This window comes from Vanessa atalanta, chromosome 8 (assembly GCF_905147765.1).
Source record: "Vanessa atalanta chromosome 8, ilVanAtal1.2, whole genome shotgun sequence".
Taxonomy (NCBI): Eukaryota; Metazoa; Arthropoda; class Insecta; order Lepidoptera; family Nymphalidae; genus Vanessa; species Vanessa atalanta.
In genome coordinates, this window is record NC_061878.1 from 1681772 (window position 1) to 1698437 (window position 16666).

The window sequence follows — 16666 nt, forward strand, 5'->3', positions numbered from 1 at the left end:
CAGAGCTTAGACAGTGTGGTCTTAGGTTGTTAGTATTTATGATGTCATTCTGGAGCTGGAAGACACAATAAATATTTAGGACTTGATTCTGAGGCTACATCTGCGTAATGTCTCTCTTGGGCGTACGGTTTTTATCTTATGATACTGCTATAGTAGTTCATTATATAAAAAATAAACACCTACAAGATGATAGATTATTTTTATATGATTAAATGTGAAATTTCCATCGTTTCACCTGCATGAGTCAGAGGATTACTACCATTCCCGTAGCAACGTAGTGGAGTAAGCTCAAAATATCTACCCGTTAAAAGGGAGGCTTTTGGTCAACCTTGAGACATTTACAGGCCGTTAGTTTACGTTATTATACAAAAGAAAGTTTCACGGTACTTCTTTGACAGCTTTTCTTAAGACGTCCATAAAGGAGTTTATTTGTGTGCTCAAAATTGTTGTGTCGAAATTTTAAAGAGTAGTTTTAATACCCCTTGCAATGCTAATGCTCGTGATGCTGACTTTGCACGTATGTCTTCTATTAAAAGTCAAATTCTAGTGTAATAATTCAGATGTAGGAAGTTTTTCATTTCACGTGACTTAGATATTAGCTCATTTATTCTGATATAGCCTTTAAAAATATACCACGAATCCAATTAATTGCACACTGTAATGTTATTAATTGTGGGTTCGTGGTCATTTATCATCGTTTATCTAATATATTCACAGGAGCATCTCCATATTATCTACGAGAGTCGGCGCAGTGACAGCATACTGTTTACTAAATGTTGACAGAAATCAAATACTAAATTATAGTTAATTTTAAAATTTATTACGTATTATCTAAAAGATGTCGTTTTGACGGAATTTCAATCAAACTACTGCGTCTGAGATAATGTATTCGCGAACTCAGTTGCACTCTGTATTTCCACACTCTATTCTGTTCTAATTTTTGGGACGAAGTTCCTTATCGCGCGTTGCAAACTGGGGCTAGACGGAAAAAATTCTCACGAAAAGTTGTAACGACACTTTTTGCTATTGTAAGCTGTGCGGCGTGCGCATGTTTCTCTGTCTGTCTCTCTCTCTCGCTCTCTTATAGAAAGCAAGCCCGATATTTCTATTTCGCATTGAACAGTGTGTGTGTTATTTTTGATGAGTGTATACAGGTTTTTTGTACATAATAAATAATAAAAATTAATAATAATAATTTCTTAGATTAATAAAAACTTCGTTTCATCGGGGTGCCCCTTGACACCTCTCAACTTTTTTTTAATCGACTTCACTTGCTGGTAAGCTAAGGTGCAAGCCTGTCTGGTCTTGGTCTTGGTCGGTATAACCGCCCACTTATCGTATATACTACCGCCAAGCATTGATTCTTTTATTGCTGTTCCGATTTGATGAGAACCAGTACAACTACACAAGGGACATAAATTAGTTCTTAGTTATGTCTAGGGCAGTGGTAACCTACCAATTATGTCAACTTGAAGAAAAAATACCAGTTTCATGTATAATATTTTTTATAGACTTGGATGAATTTAACTTATAATTGATTATCTGCTGTCAGATGTAAGGAATGGTTATTATTTCTTAAAGAACCAATATCTTTTGGCGACGGTGACGCATGCCTATTAACCAACTAACTGACGCGTATTTTTATTCAATCTTTTTTCTTCTGCAGTGGTATCATTATTTTTATTCCTATCGTCACTTACTTTTATATTAATCAGTCTGAAGCTATCACATACTTTAGTTACATTGTAAGATCATGCTTTTTAGAAATGGCTCTAGTTATGTTTTGTCTCCAAATAAGACCAGGACGGGTTACAAGTTAAATATAAACCATAATGGAGTATCAGCATCCGAACAACCGTTAAGAAAATGGTCGACACCTGCTAACCACTAGAATATACATAATGAGGTGATTCAACGTCCTACTAAATTTAATCTATTGTATTCTGAACCTTCTACCTCTAGACTTAAGAACTATTATAATTAAATGGATATCGATTTTAAAAATTTAAACATTATAAATTTTTAAACCAAATTAGCGTGAACTCTTTGTAATGTATTGTCTAATGGCCTCTGCATTCTTGATAGTTCACGTGGATAGTATTTATATAAAATGGTAAAGTTGTCTTTTTCTCAGAGAGACGATATTCTTCATACGACCTCTGCACGCTTGAAGAACAAGATTTTTATTTTTTTTTTAGTTGTTATTTTTTATCTATACTTTGTTAATTCATTAATTAAACTTTGTCAATTTAAGTTTTAGGTTTACATAATACTTTTTGGAACGAAATATGGTATTCGTATGAAGTATGTCTTGCCGTTTATTAGTCAAAGTCTTGTCTATTGTCTTGCTTAGCCATACAATCAGGCATGGGTGTCTTCGCAAAGTCCTTTAATTCTATTTACAACACAAAATTCTTTATTTTGATGTACGGTGCAGCAATCTGGTCAGATCAAAATGAGAGTAACATAAAAAATCATAAACGATACACTAAAGGCTCAAACGAATAGTATGTGGGACATTATTTCAGAAAAAAACTGGTGTATCAAACATTAAGTGATTGAACAATTTCGATCAAAAATACACTTTAATTTTTAATCATAATAAATTTAAATTGCATCATAAATCACACGACGTTTCTGAGTTTTTTAGCAATACAATAAAGTTCATTGAAAATTTAGTCTTTATCGTATAAACACTCTGTAAACCCATTTTGAAGTGAGACGTTGATAGCGGCGACAAAATAATTAAAAACTGGACCATTGACATGAAAGAGAAGAAAGACATAGACACTTAGAAAGAAAGAGAAACAGAGTTATATAGTTACGAAGTTTAATTTTAATAACGTACAAAACGTTATTAAAAACCAAATTTTTTAAGATAAATATTTGTATCTGGTGACCACCCAGAGTATAATCTCACTGACAGTATGTAGAAATATAGGACAATAAATAGCCACGAATGTATCTGTTATCATTGTAATAACGGCATTATAACAGCAATACCAAATAAAATAAAATAACGTATATCAGAATGTATAATAAAATGCCGCAGCTCATAAATATCGTGGATTAAAATCGGAAATTTAAAACTTATTTCACACACATTACTCGGCGGAGTTTACGGCTTCGGATCGATTTGCCGGCAATCCAGTTTCATCCGGTATCATCTCGGCCCTATCATATTATTATTACGTCGTTAGGATATCAGGGCTTAAACATCAAATAAGGGGCTTAACGGGGCTTAGCGGTTCAGTTATGTTTCGAGAGAATATTGCGTTAGAATGGAACCTTATTGATTAAGTATTTCACTTATTCTGAAATAAATGTACAGAACTCGATTTTGGCACCATCAGTTTTAAATGAAAGGCATTTATTTCACGAATCTATTTATAAAAGTTTAAAACGACTGACTGACATACAATACCCAGAATAAATCGGTGAGACTAACAGGATGAAATTGTGCCTAGGAATTCCTTTTGTAATGTAAGAGAGCACTAAGAGAGGATTTTTTCTAAATTAATTTCCTAAGAGGTTGAAACTTAGGATGAAAGTTTTTAAGAGTATTTTTGTATGTTGGAAATATGGAAATCAGTTTATAAACTTATGTTAGAGTGAAAGAGATGCTAAATATTTATTAAATATTAATTACCTAAGAGGGTGAAACTTAGGATGAAATTTTGTATTTGTGTTCGTAATTTTTGAAAGTTAGAAATATGGAATTCGATATTTACGCTGTATCTATATTTAGGTTTATGAGTAAAAGATAGCTGTTAAAGTACCTATTTCTGAAAATTCATCACCCAAGTATTGGAGATGAAAGTTCGTAACGAAGTTCGCCATGTTTGAAATATGGTTATCGGTATTTGGACTTTTGTTTAAAAGTAAAAAGAAGCTATTGCAGCGTTTTTGAAAATTTATTCACAAAGAGCGTGAAATTTGGGTTGACAGTTTGAATGGAATTTCTTCGTTTTTTAAGTTACATGGACACCGGTGGTTAGGTTTATAACTAAAAGACCAACGTTGTAGTATATAGGATGTCCATTCAGGTACGCCGCTAGTTTATTAATAAGGCTTAATAAGAAATTTTAATAATTTTCATAATCTACATAATATTTTGTAAAACAAATTGTACATACATAAAATTAAAAGTATTAAGCTCATAAATTCTTAGATGTCATAGTAAGAACGCATTGAAAGATTATATTTCTTATAGTGACATTAACTTGGATATAATATCACTTCAGAGAAAATACTTCAATTCTACGAAACAAAAATTAGCGTTACATTGTAGTTTATGAAATCTTAAGGAGGTGATGGATGTAAGAGATGACTTTTGAATTGAATACCAGGCAATGCCAATAATATAAATGAACTAAGACTTTTATTTTAAATCTTAATTTTTGCACCTATATTGAATGCAACAGAATTTAACGTCATTGTGGTTTAAAAGCTAGAAAACTAGTTTTAAAGTCTTTGTGTAGGTCTTTCGTACAACTTCCAAAAAGAGGCCAATTGAAGAATTTAAGTTGCTCGGACAGTTTTCGAGAAGATACTATTTTTTTTTCTACGTTTATGCTTTAAATTCTTAGAAGTTTTTAAATTAAATGGATTCTTGGCTTGGTCGCTATTACTTTTAGATTTTTAATTAGTCTGAAGTGCTTATACGCTGACGAGAATTTCTGAAAAATTAATAATAATCCGAATTTATTTTTTATTTCAGATGGCATTTCGAAAGAAAATATATTTGCATGAACGATTCTTGCAAATATTTCTTCGTATAATGATGTAGTGTACCTACTGTTCGATCGGTCACAACGGCAATTCTCCAGTGAGACTAACCAACAACGCCTGACATATTATAGTGTTTAAAATAATACACAGGTAAACTCTCTATTTATTAAATCTCATATCCAATGGCGGCAAATCCAACATGACCGTAAGTGTTCAGGCCTCACCAATGGCTTTATCCAAGTCTTCAGGATAGTACTAGGAATTTCTTTACAGTTAAACCCAATGACGTTTTTATTGATTAAATATCATCGAAACCAAAACTTCAGGATATGCAGCTTTATAAGCTAGTCACGAGACTACCGTGATAGTCTTATCGTGACTGTATTATAATGTAATATCACTGTCCTTGATTCTGCCCGCGGCTTCGTCTGCGTAGAATTAGTACCAGCTTATTTTTTTCCTTGCTGAATAAATAATTAAAAAAAAATATTATGATGCTTATTATCTACATATAGAGAAAAATCATAGTAGGTACGTCTCACACATTCAGTTTAACATATTTCTGTAAACTACGTTTGTGGTTTTCCCGTTATTGTTACTAGGTGAAGATTTTTTCGGCTCAAGAGTCGAGAGCACACCACGTTCAGTGGCCCATAGGAAAAATAGTAATTTTAAATGAAAACCTACTACTTACAGTGTTTAGCTTTGAGCCTTATTTAATGAAGTTCGTAAAAATGCTGCTTCTATGAAAAATTGCACTTTTTTGTACTGGAATCATAAATCTGTTGGAATTATTGGAATACGGGGAATTAATGTCCTCCCATGTCCTCCTATTGCTGTTATAATAATTGATCTTGCAATATTCCGCCCTATGTGCGTAATTTGCAATCAAAAGCTATCACAGTATTGACACGTAAAGATTTCGCATCAAAAGGATTGAAACGCCAACTTTTAGCTACAACTTTGGAAGACACCCATGTCAATTCCAAGTAGTTGAAGAAATCTACTGAGTACGACGCAAGTGTAATATAATCAGTATCCGTGACGTTGTCTATATAGACAGATGTTCGACGATTTCGCTTTCCGCATGTGACATGATTTATTCATTTATTTGCCCCACAGTTTCATTCGTTCATGCTAAGATTGCTCTTCCTTGTTTTCAGATCGGGGCAGAGGTTGCTTTTTAAATAATTTGTGTTTTGGGTAATATTACAGAATTCACTGTTCAGAGTAATCATACCGTTGATATCATATACAGTGTATGTAATTTTGAAAACGATGTATATTACTTATTATTACTAGTGGGTCGCCCGCGAAACTTCGCGTTTATTCAAAAGGTTAATATTTTTATTTCATTTGTAAACTGCAAGTCACTTCATTTATATTTTGCGCCAAAATGATGAAACACTATTTAAATGAATATTTTAATGTCAAATAGTATAGTTCCATTAGTTCCTTTAAAATTGGAGTTTTTTTGATAATAGTTTACTTTAATTTTGTTTACGTTTATAATTTTTTTTTGTTCAGCTGTAGCACCGCTCTTTAACCGGCCAGTAAATATTTTCCGCCTTCTAAAATTATTCTTTGTTAAATTAGTAAATTACAATGATGAATCATCTCTGTTTTTCTGCACATCTACGGCAGGAATGATACCTTAATCAAAATGATACCTTAACATAATTTCTATATGCAGTTATCGTCCCATAATCACTGGGACAAAAATCGGCTTACGCTATTAATATATAAGATAGGTAACAAGTCGTAATATACAAAAAAATAAACAAAAAATGGTTGTAAAATACATATTTAACCAAGATGGCAAAGTGTTGGAACACATGGTGAGTAAACGAAGTTAACAGGTTTAAACCTAGAGTGAGATGTATTTGTAATACAACTCATTTTCGACGTTGAAGGAAACCTTTTTTTTTTTTTTTCGCTGGAAAAACGCGTTACGCGTTTCCCCCACGTGGAAGTGGGGGGGTATGTGGGACTCGCCGGTGCCCAAGATGTTAGCGGCACACCGGAATACCCACTAAAAAACCAGCGGTACCCTCTCCGTCTCATCGGTAGGCGCCACGGGATCGCTTTCGCATACTACCGTGACGCCCTGACGGTCGGCCCACCTATGCGGGCCTCCAATTCCTAGGGGGGATTCCCGGGGTACTGAGAACCCTCCTAGCTCCTGTGGCGCCTATTGAGGCGGGGGGAGAAGGTGCGCGTAGCGTTGTTTCCTCCTCCCCGGTCTTCTTCGGCGGATCGGGTCTGCAGCAGCGTCCACCTCCCGCTCCCGTTCCGCTGCCTCCTTCTGCGACATAACGTTTTCGCAGAAGGAGCGCATTTCTGACCAGCACGCCTCGCTACCGAGCATTGCGTTGATGACGCTCGGCAGCGAGAGGTCTCCGCCCAAAGACGCCACCAGGGAATGCCTCTGGGGCCCCCACGCAGCACACTCAGTCAGGGTGTGGTACGCCGTGTCCACTGACGCGCCACACTGATGGCAGGAGGGTGACACCTCCCGCCGCGCTATCCCGTGCAGGTACTTACCGAAGCATCCGTGCCCGGAAAGTACCTGCGTCATCCTGAACGTGAGCGTGCCACGCTTTCTCTTGACCCAGCGACTCAAGTGGGGACGAACCGCCTCCACTGTCGCCAGGCCTGCCGTGGGTGACCCCAGATCCTCCTCCCATCGGGCGATCAGGGCTTGCTGGGCTATGGCCCTGATCCGCCCGACCTCCGCCAACCCTGGACGGTCGCCGCCGTTCCTCGCCTCCGCCCGGAACCGGTACACCTCTGCGAGCACCTCTGCTTGGAGTTCCCAAGGTGGATCACCCGCGAGAAGTGTCGCCGCAGTCCATGACACCGTACGGTACCCTCTTATACCTCTCACTGCTATGACCCTCTGCGGTTTCCGCAAGAGGGCCCGATTGCCAGCGGTGAGGGCGTCTATCCAAATCGGGGCACCGTACAGCGCCATTGACCTCACTACACCGGCATATAGTCGCCGACATAGCGATCCCGGCCCTCCCACATTTGGTAGGAGGCGTCCCAGGGCGGCAGCGGCGTTGATGAGCTTCGGCCCGAGTTGAGCGAAATGCTGCCTGAAGCTCCATCGTCCGTCCAGGATCAGGCCCAGGTACTTCATCTGGGCCTGCACCTTGACCACCGTCCCCTGGACGGTGATACTTGCCCCTCGAGGGGGTCCCCTTCGTGGACCGTGGAAAAGGAGAGCCTCCGTTTTCGAAATGGAGACCCTCAGGCCCAGCGCTTCCATCCGGTCCACGGTGAGAGCAGTTCCGACTTCAGCCAAGCGGGCTGCGTCCCCAAAATCTCGCCCTGTCGCCGTGATGAGGGTGTCGTCCGCGTAACAGAGCACCCCCATCCCGGGAAGGACGGGAGCTCTCAAGAGCCAATCGAAACTAACGTTCCACAGGATTGGGCCGAGAACCGACCCCTGTGGAACGCCGCAGCCTACCCGATGCCGGACTAGCTCCCCATTGACCCCCACCCAGAGGACCTCCCGGTCCTGGAGGTACGCTTCCAACAGTCTCCTCAGATAGGTCGGCACCCCGTGGTATAGAAGTGCCTCCCTGATCGTCTCGAATGGAAGACTGTTAAAGGCGTTCGTCACATCGAGTGACACCGCCAGGACGACTTGCCCCCGGGCCACCGCTTCTGTCGTCCGAGTCTTCAGGGCGTCCAGGGCGTCGACTGTTGATCGGCCTGCCCTGAACCCATACTGGGCCTCTGAAAGACCCGGACCGACCTCCTCAAGGTGCTGAACAAGACGGGCTGCGAGGACCTTTTCGAAAAGTTTGGCCGTCTCGTTCAGCAGCACTATTGGCCTGTACGCCGAAGGGGAATTCATCGGCCGACCTTCCTTTGGCAATAGCACCAACTTCCCCTCCTTCCAAGGCTTCGGAAACTGCCCACTGCAAAGACATTCGTCGAACAACTCCCGAAGCCTTGCACCTAGGTATTCCAGAGCGTCGCACAAAATACGCCCTGGAACCCCATCTGGACCCGGCGCCGTGTTCTTGGTTTTCAAGCGGCCGAGGGCCATCTCCATCTCCCGCTCCGTGATCAGTGGTGGAGCCACTGCGTCTTCTATCACGGAGCGAGGGGCCATCTGCGGAGGGACGTGCTCGCCTGGATGGGGGAAGAGTTCCCCAACTAGGCGCAGAAGAAGATCCGGCGGCAGCGTCTCCGTGACGGGGGCGCTTTGGTTGCGGAACTTTCCACGCACACCACGGTACGGGCGCCCCCACGGGTCTCGGTTGAGGCCCGCCAGAAGCTCCTCCCTGGCCCTCTCCTTGGCCTTACTTATTGCCAACTGCAGATCTTTTTTCAGTTGACGATAAGCGGCCAGCAACTGTCCCTCCAGTTCCGCGTCGAGGCCGTTGTGTCTTCGACAGCGGACGTAGGCCCTCCGCGCCCGGCAACACGTCGCCCGAAGGTTAGCGATTTCGAGCGACCACCAGTAGACATGCCGACGCGGAACCTTGCGCCGGGTCCGAGGCATGGCCGCATCGCAGACCTCCTTGAGGGAACTGCTCATGCGACCCGCCAGCTCCTCCGCGTTGGCGCCCTCCCTTCTCCCTGCGGAAACCCACCGCTGCACGATGGCAGCCTCCTTGACCAGCTCTCGATCGACCTGGCCGAGAGACCACCTCGGCAGCGTGGTCGGCACCCTCTGGGGTTCCGCCGGCCTGCGGGAGGTGGAGATCTCAAATCGGATGTAGCGGTGATCCGATAGAGTCTCCACCTCCTCCTCTACTCTCCAGTTCTGCACTCTGCGAGCCACTACAGGGGTAGCGAACGATACGTCCACCACAGAACCCCCCTGTTGGCGCACGCAGGTGTGAACCTGCCCCTTGTTGAGGAGGGACAGATTGGAGAGTAGGGCCCACACTTGTACGGCCCTCCCTCGCGGATTCGTGGCAGGGTTGCCCCAGGCACGCGATTTTGCGTTTAGGTCGCCGAGAAGTATTGTCTGTTTCGACGACTGCCTGGCCACCGCAGCTCTGACCGAACCGAGATAGATCTCGAACTCAGCCAAACTTCGGTTCGGGGAGAAGTATGTTCCGATTACCACGTACTCCCCCCACCCCACCACTACGTAGCCTGAGCCCCTCTCAATGAGTGAAAGGGGTGGACCTATTCCGCTTCTCGTGAGGACCGCCACGGTGCCGTCCACGTCCCCTAACCAATGAGTTAAGGGCGGAACGTAATAGGGCTCGCAGGCCACAGCCAGGTTGATCCCCCACTCCACCATGGACTGCAGCAGTAGGTCCTGAGCCCCGGCGCAGTGGTTGAGATTCGTCTGAAGGAAGCTGAAGTCTACGCTCATACTGACATTGCAGCTTCCTCCTCGGCCTGGCGCCGTCCCAAGTTGGCGGTGGTCTGGTTATCTCGGACCACCTTACCTTTCGTGATGGGGGGGTTACACTCCCTCGACCCCATCACGTGCCCGGAGAGCTTGCCGGCGTCTGAGCACACTGCGCACCGCAGCTTCCCGGTACATGCAGCCGATTTGTGGCCATCAACGCCGCACCGGTAGCAAAGGCCTCCTCGTTCCGCACTGAATGGGCAGAGCGTCTTTGTATGACCAAGGCCCATGCACTTATAGCAGCGCAGAGGGCGCTGTTCCAGCACGTACACCCTGGCCGAGCTCCACCCAACCAAGAGACGACCGGCATCAGACAGCTTCTTCGCCACAGCTATCGGACAGGACACAAAGACCATACCCATATAACCGGGCCCGCGTGAAATATCTCCACACCTTAACATTTCAGCGGGGCAACTCCCCTCGCGAGCGACTGCGGCAATAATTTTTTCTTTAGTGACGGAGTCGTCTAACCCCGTCACCTTAATGTCCACCTTTCTTATGGGGCGAACAACGTTGGCCACCCCATCCAACAAAGTGCGGAGCTTGTCGGCTAATTTCTCCGCCTGTTCTGTCTGTGCTCTCGGCAGCTCCAGCACTCTAGCCCCCGTCGCTGCGCGTCGAACTTTGAGCCCGCCATTGATCCCAAGGTCTTCGAGTTTCACGTTCTGCTCAGCGCGCTCCAAGACCTGGGCATACGTGATGCCTTTCTGCTCCGCTTCCGGCTGCAGCGTTAAAACCACTGCAGCTGTACGAGGAGCGGCCAGCTTGGACTTGGCCGCATGACGTGCCTTAGGCATCGTAGGCGCAACCGTGGCGGTTGTAACAGCCGGGGGGGAAACCTGCTTTCCCTTCTTTCCCTTTTTAACCACAGTAGACCAGGAAATCTCCTGGACTACCTGTGGTGGAATCGTCTCCGACGTAGTCTGGTCGCTTGAAGGACCAGCGATAGGTGCTGTCGGAGCAGCACGTGGCGCCCGCTTTGGCACGGGTGTAACTTTCGGCAGTGGAGCCGGGTGGACTGCCTGCGCGTAGGGCGCAGCAATTTGCTGCGCCGACTCCCGCCTCTTATCCGCAGCTAACGGAGGGCGTTGTATCTTTGCGGGTGGCAAGCGTTCCTCTAGTACTGCAAATCGGGCGTTAAACATAACGCCGAGCGAAGAAATTATGGAGGCCTTAAATTTCTCCATCTGAGCATCCTGTGCAGAGCCGGATGCCTCATTTGCCCCTGCCACCTTGGTCCGCATCTCCGCGAACTCGCGGCGGTGAGCTTTCACCTCGGCCTTGAGGCTGTCCACCTCTTTGCGCAGGCGGCCATTATCAACGCGGAGCTTTCGCGTCTCCTCGGCTTCTGTCCGAGATGCTAAGGCGTCTACAATGCCCTGCAGTGCAGCCGCCGACTCCCTCAGCCTCTTTGCAAAGCCTCCTTTTAAGTTAGAGGATTTTTGGGCCACCTCCACAATGAGAGCTGCGCTTCGGCCAGCTTGTGCTCGAAGTTCCTCCGCACCCAACTTCGTGGGATCCTCGGTGTGTACATCTGAGGAAGAGGATTCCTCGGAGTCCAAAACAACCTGAGGAGCGTCCTTTCGAAACGCTCGACTACGCAGCGATCGCTCGAAGGCTTCCTCTCTGGCTTCGTTGGCCTTGGCTTTCAGCTCAGCCTTAGCCCGAGCAAGACCACTACCACGTCCTTTCGCGGTTTTGCCGCGAATGGCAGGCTTGTTCTTCGCAGCTAACCTCGTCTCCGTCTCCGTGTCAGAGTCAGAGTTAAAAATAGCAAGGCCCCCGTGAGGGCGTTTTCTGCCAACCAAGGCGTCGGACGACAACTCAGTGTCGACGTCCATCGCCGAAAAATAAAAACATCAAACAAAAAGAAAGAAAGAAAAAAAAAAAAATATATATATATATATTTATATATATATTAATTTATAAAAACTGAAACAAAAACAAGATCTAAAAAGATCTATTCCACGACAACAAAAACCAATCCTTAAACAAAACAAGTGTCCATATACAAAGCAAAAAGTCCAGATGTTACGCGTCAGAGATAGCGAAAACCAGTTTACAAGCCAGGTGTCGTTTTAATTCATCAAATCGTAAAATCTTATCGCAATATTCAACACACGTTGAAGGAAACCTGCGTGTGACGAATACTATAACAATTTTAAATCTAACTAGTGAAACGCCCCAGCTTCGAACGTGTGCAGTTATTAATCAAGAAAATTATATGATTTACGCTACGCACTCAGAAATAAAGTAGTATTCCACCAGTGAAAAAAAAAAAAAAAAAAATAGATTGTATCATTCGTTTCGGTAATTATCACTACATACAAACAAACAAATTTTAGCTCCTTATTATATTAGTACAGATAACAAGCTATATAAGATTAGCGTGATCATTCCCTTTAACACGAAAGCTCTTGACTAGTTTATTGTTTTTGCCAAGCGGTTACACGGAATAGACGCGATTACTGCCTTACTAAAGGCCTATATCAAATCGATACGTCCTCAATAAACATATGTGTATATATCAAAGTGACAGGAGAGTATGAATACGACCAGTGTTGCATAAAGTCTCGCCTTTGTCTAAGACAGCTCAGTCAGGTCTGCGTCAATGCACTAATTAAGAAGCTAATTCTAGGCTACCGACAATGACTAGGTAATCAACGTTGAGTTACCTTGATTAATTAGTTCTGTAGGTACTCTAAGTGATGATCTCGAATTGTTATAATTTATGGTTATTAGTACGTAATAAACAAGAAGATATTTGTAACTAGAACTAACGTATTCGTTGCTTGTAAAGTAACTAAATACATCTAGGTGTTTATAGCGTTTGATTTCTTTGATATGAGCAAAAATAATAATTTTATAGTTCGCAAATTGGTTAAATTCCACCAATAAATATTTAATGTTTAAAATTTGATGAAAATAAATATATGCATTGGCATAGTATTTTGGTTATTATTTTTGCTACTTTTACTTTCAAATTTTATTTATTGATAACACTCGCTCATTAGTAGCTATCGAATAAAAAGAGTTTGACAAGTAGAGAAGGAGACGGTACTGAAATGAAAACAGTTTACATTAAAAAGCAAAAGCCTTTGCCTATATATGGATAATATATTGGGGGAGCCCTTGATGCTAAAAGGGAATCTACTATTTACATTTGGATTTTTGAACATAGCATGATTAGAACAATATTTATTACATAATGTTTCCCCTTTTTGCGATGTGGGAAGCGCTTAGAGGATTTAAGAAAACGAAAAAAATCAATAACAGATATCGATATTTTGGATGCCTCTGATAACAATGTATGCTAATCTACCAGTTTAGCTGTTAGCCATACGGAAGGGCAGGAAATGGAAGAAAGAAGAAGTTATTCAGATGCGTCAGATACTCAGATATCAGAGGGCATGTCTAGAAACCCTAAAAATGGTCATCATGATTTTTGCTACTTTGGCTAACGGAAATCAGCAGATTATATTATTTCCGCTTCCCTTAAATTTTTTCCTTACTTCGGAGTAGGGGAAAAATTTAAGGTTCGGTTAATAAGTGGTTCATGAGGGCGTCGTCGACCGTCAGACGGTTACACTTTATGGTCTCGTTGAACCAGTTCAATAGCACGGACGCCATAGTTCGTACCCTTGATTTTGCTTTTTCGCCAAATCGGTGTGTAAGTTATTCTTTCAGGTCTTTGGCGGCTTCGATTATAGAGACGACTACCACTTCGTTGTCCTTATCGAAATTCCTGACAATGTGAGTCGTCTTTCCGCACGACCATATTTAAAGGGCTTATATATTATGGTGTAGGTACTCTTCAAAGTGCAGGCATTCATCTTGGACTAATACGAAGTGTGTTAGTAGCTCATGCTCATGTCGTAATTTGTACAAACGGAACAGTTGCAATAACAATATAAGTAATTCATGTCGCAAAAGGCAGCCTTATCGACGAAGACCTCGTCTAGTCAACCTTCTAGCCGAAGAAACTGTATAGGTTTACAAGTTTATGTGTAATTTCGGACCAATATATAATTCCAATATCACAGTTGGAAGCGCTTTATTGAAGTTAGGATTGGCTACCCTAAAATATCTATGGTCTCCTTTAATTTCTCTGCTTTGATACGAAAACTTAAAACATTGAAAATATTCAATCAATTGTAGGTAAAAGTGATCAAATATCCAAACTAACATAACAAATGTAATCAATAATGATCGCTTGTTTTTAATCGACTTCAAAAAAGGAGGAGGTTCGCAATCCGACTGTATGTTGTTTCTTTTTTTTATGTTTGTTATCTCAGAATTTTCAACTGGTTGAACCGATTTTGATGATTTAAAGCAGGTAGACCTAGCTATCTTCTTACATGGTAAACACATAGATCGTACCTACATATTGATAAGTAGAAAATTTAAATCGATTTTTTTTTTATATCGGTAGGCGGGCGAGCAAATGGGCCACCTGATGGTAAGTGCTCACCACCACCCATACACAATGGCATTGTAAGAAATATTAACCATTTCTTACGTCACCAATGCGCCACCAACCTTGGGAACTAAGATGTTACGTCCCTTGTGCCTGTAGTTACACTGGTTCACTCACCCCTCAAACCGGAACACACTGCTGTTTGGCGGTAGAGAGTGGGTCGTACCTACCCAGACGGGCTTGCACAAGGCCCTACCATCAAATCTTAGTCTAGTGATTATTAAGTTGTAGAAGAATACGCAATGATTTTTTTAGTTTTCTTCTCTTTATTTTTTACTTTCTTTTCTTTATAGTGCAAATTCATTTGTTATAGAATCGTTTTTTATTGGAATTTGCTTTTTTAATGTTAAAATGTTTGTTTATTTATAAACATATTTCATTAACAATATTCTATTAAATATTCAAAATACTATTGTGTTTGTATACTATATACATTATATGTATACGTAAAGGATTTGCTATATGTCAGATAAGACGCATTGATTGAAAACAAAAGTTTTCAGGCCATGACGTGCCGCAACGTGAGATGTCGAAGTATGGACAATAACTGCAGTACTCCAAAATTGAGCCGAGACACAATTGCTTAACGAGCTATGCTCGGAGTATCTTTGAACGATAAAATCAGGAATTAGATTATCGATATGGCTTGCAAAATAAAGTGAGTCCTAGAGTGGAGACAATGGTTCGGCAAACACAGCGTAGGGTACCTTCCTGGAGGACTGATGGCCTGAAGAAATCGGTGGGATCCGACTGGAAGCGGAGGTAGGAGTTTTGGAGAAGGAGAGGTCTATGTCCTATGATGACAATTGGTTGACTACAATTAATCCAAAAGGCTCGACAAACGCGATAAAAGGTCAGCTATGAGTTAAATATTCAATGTTTTATTACTTATTTTTATACGTAGCTTCTACTAAGAATAACCTAGTAATTAGTTCTAGAGCATATCACTCCAAGCATTAATAAAACGTTTGTGTTTGCTATTGTGCTATACTTGTATAATTGTATAATTAACATGCGTATCATAACATTGTTGCTTGATAATTAATTAGTCTTCTAAGCTTCGCTTAGTATATTTTTTTCAGATAATAGCAGCCATTGTCAATTCTACATAAACAATATCTAAGGAAAAAAATCGTTATGATATATTATTTTTGTGTGACAAATATACTTTTACATTTGTAAAACGAGTACCAATTGTTTTTATTGGCTAGTAAATCTCCAACAAGATAGGTTATTTGTGCGTGAGTCGCCGCAGACAGCTTGCTTTATTTGAAATAATTAACAGTCTAGCCTTTTTACTTTGTGGCGCACTTCAATCAGTGGTCTGAATGATATTCAGCTAATACATCTTTGACTTTTCTTCGTTGGTTCTACTCAGGTCCGACGTGTATATTTCCGAACCGGTGGTATATTTTTGATAATCAACAATCAAATTTTGTCCCAGTGATTACGGGACGATAGCTGCACATAAAAAAATCGGTCATGGTCTAATTTTGTTCTTTTAGTTCTAGTCATAGATGTGCAGAAAGAAAAAGAGGATTCTTGATTGTAATTTATTAAATTTTTATGATTTAACAAAGAATTAATTTTAGAGAGCGGAATAAAATTTAGTGGTCAGGTTGCTATAGCTGTACAAAAAAAAAAACAAATTTAAAACGTGCAAACAGAAATCGCCAGTTTACAATGAAATTAAATCAAAACAAAACCTATCATAGTTTTCGAATTTTCTAAAAAAATTTTGAATAAACGCGAAGTTTCGCGTGTGAGCCACTAGTATTAAATAAATAATTGTTAAACAGAATAGAAATGTAAAAAAAAATCATTATAAGCGTCACTCACACTAATACACGCTGATAATAATTTACCGTGCAGGGTCGCGCATTCGTGGATGAATAGATCTATACCGAAGTATTATTTAGCACTATGTGATTTCATTTATAACAAAAAGAGAATAGATATCGCACGATTTATCGTTATTGTAAAGAAATTTATACGTCGTTCAGATTGAGTGCGTACATTGTAAGCAATACGTACGTACCAGCTGAGCATCCGAACTTTACTTAAGATCGATG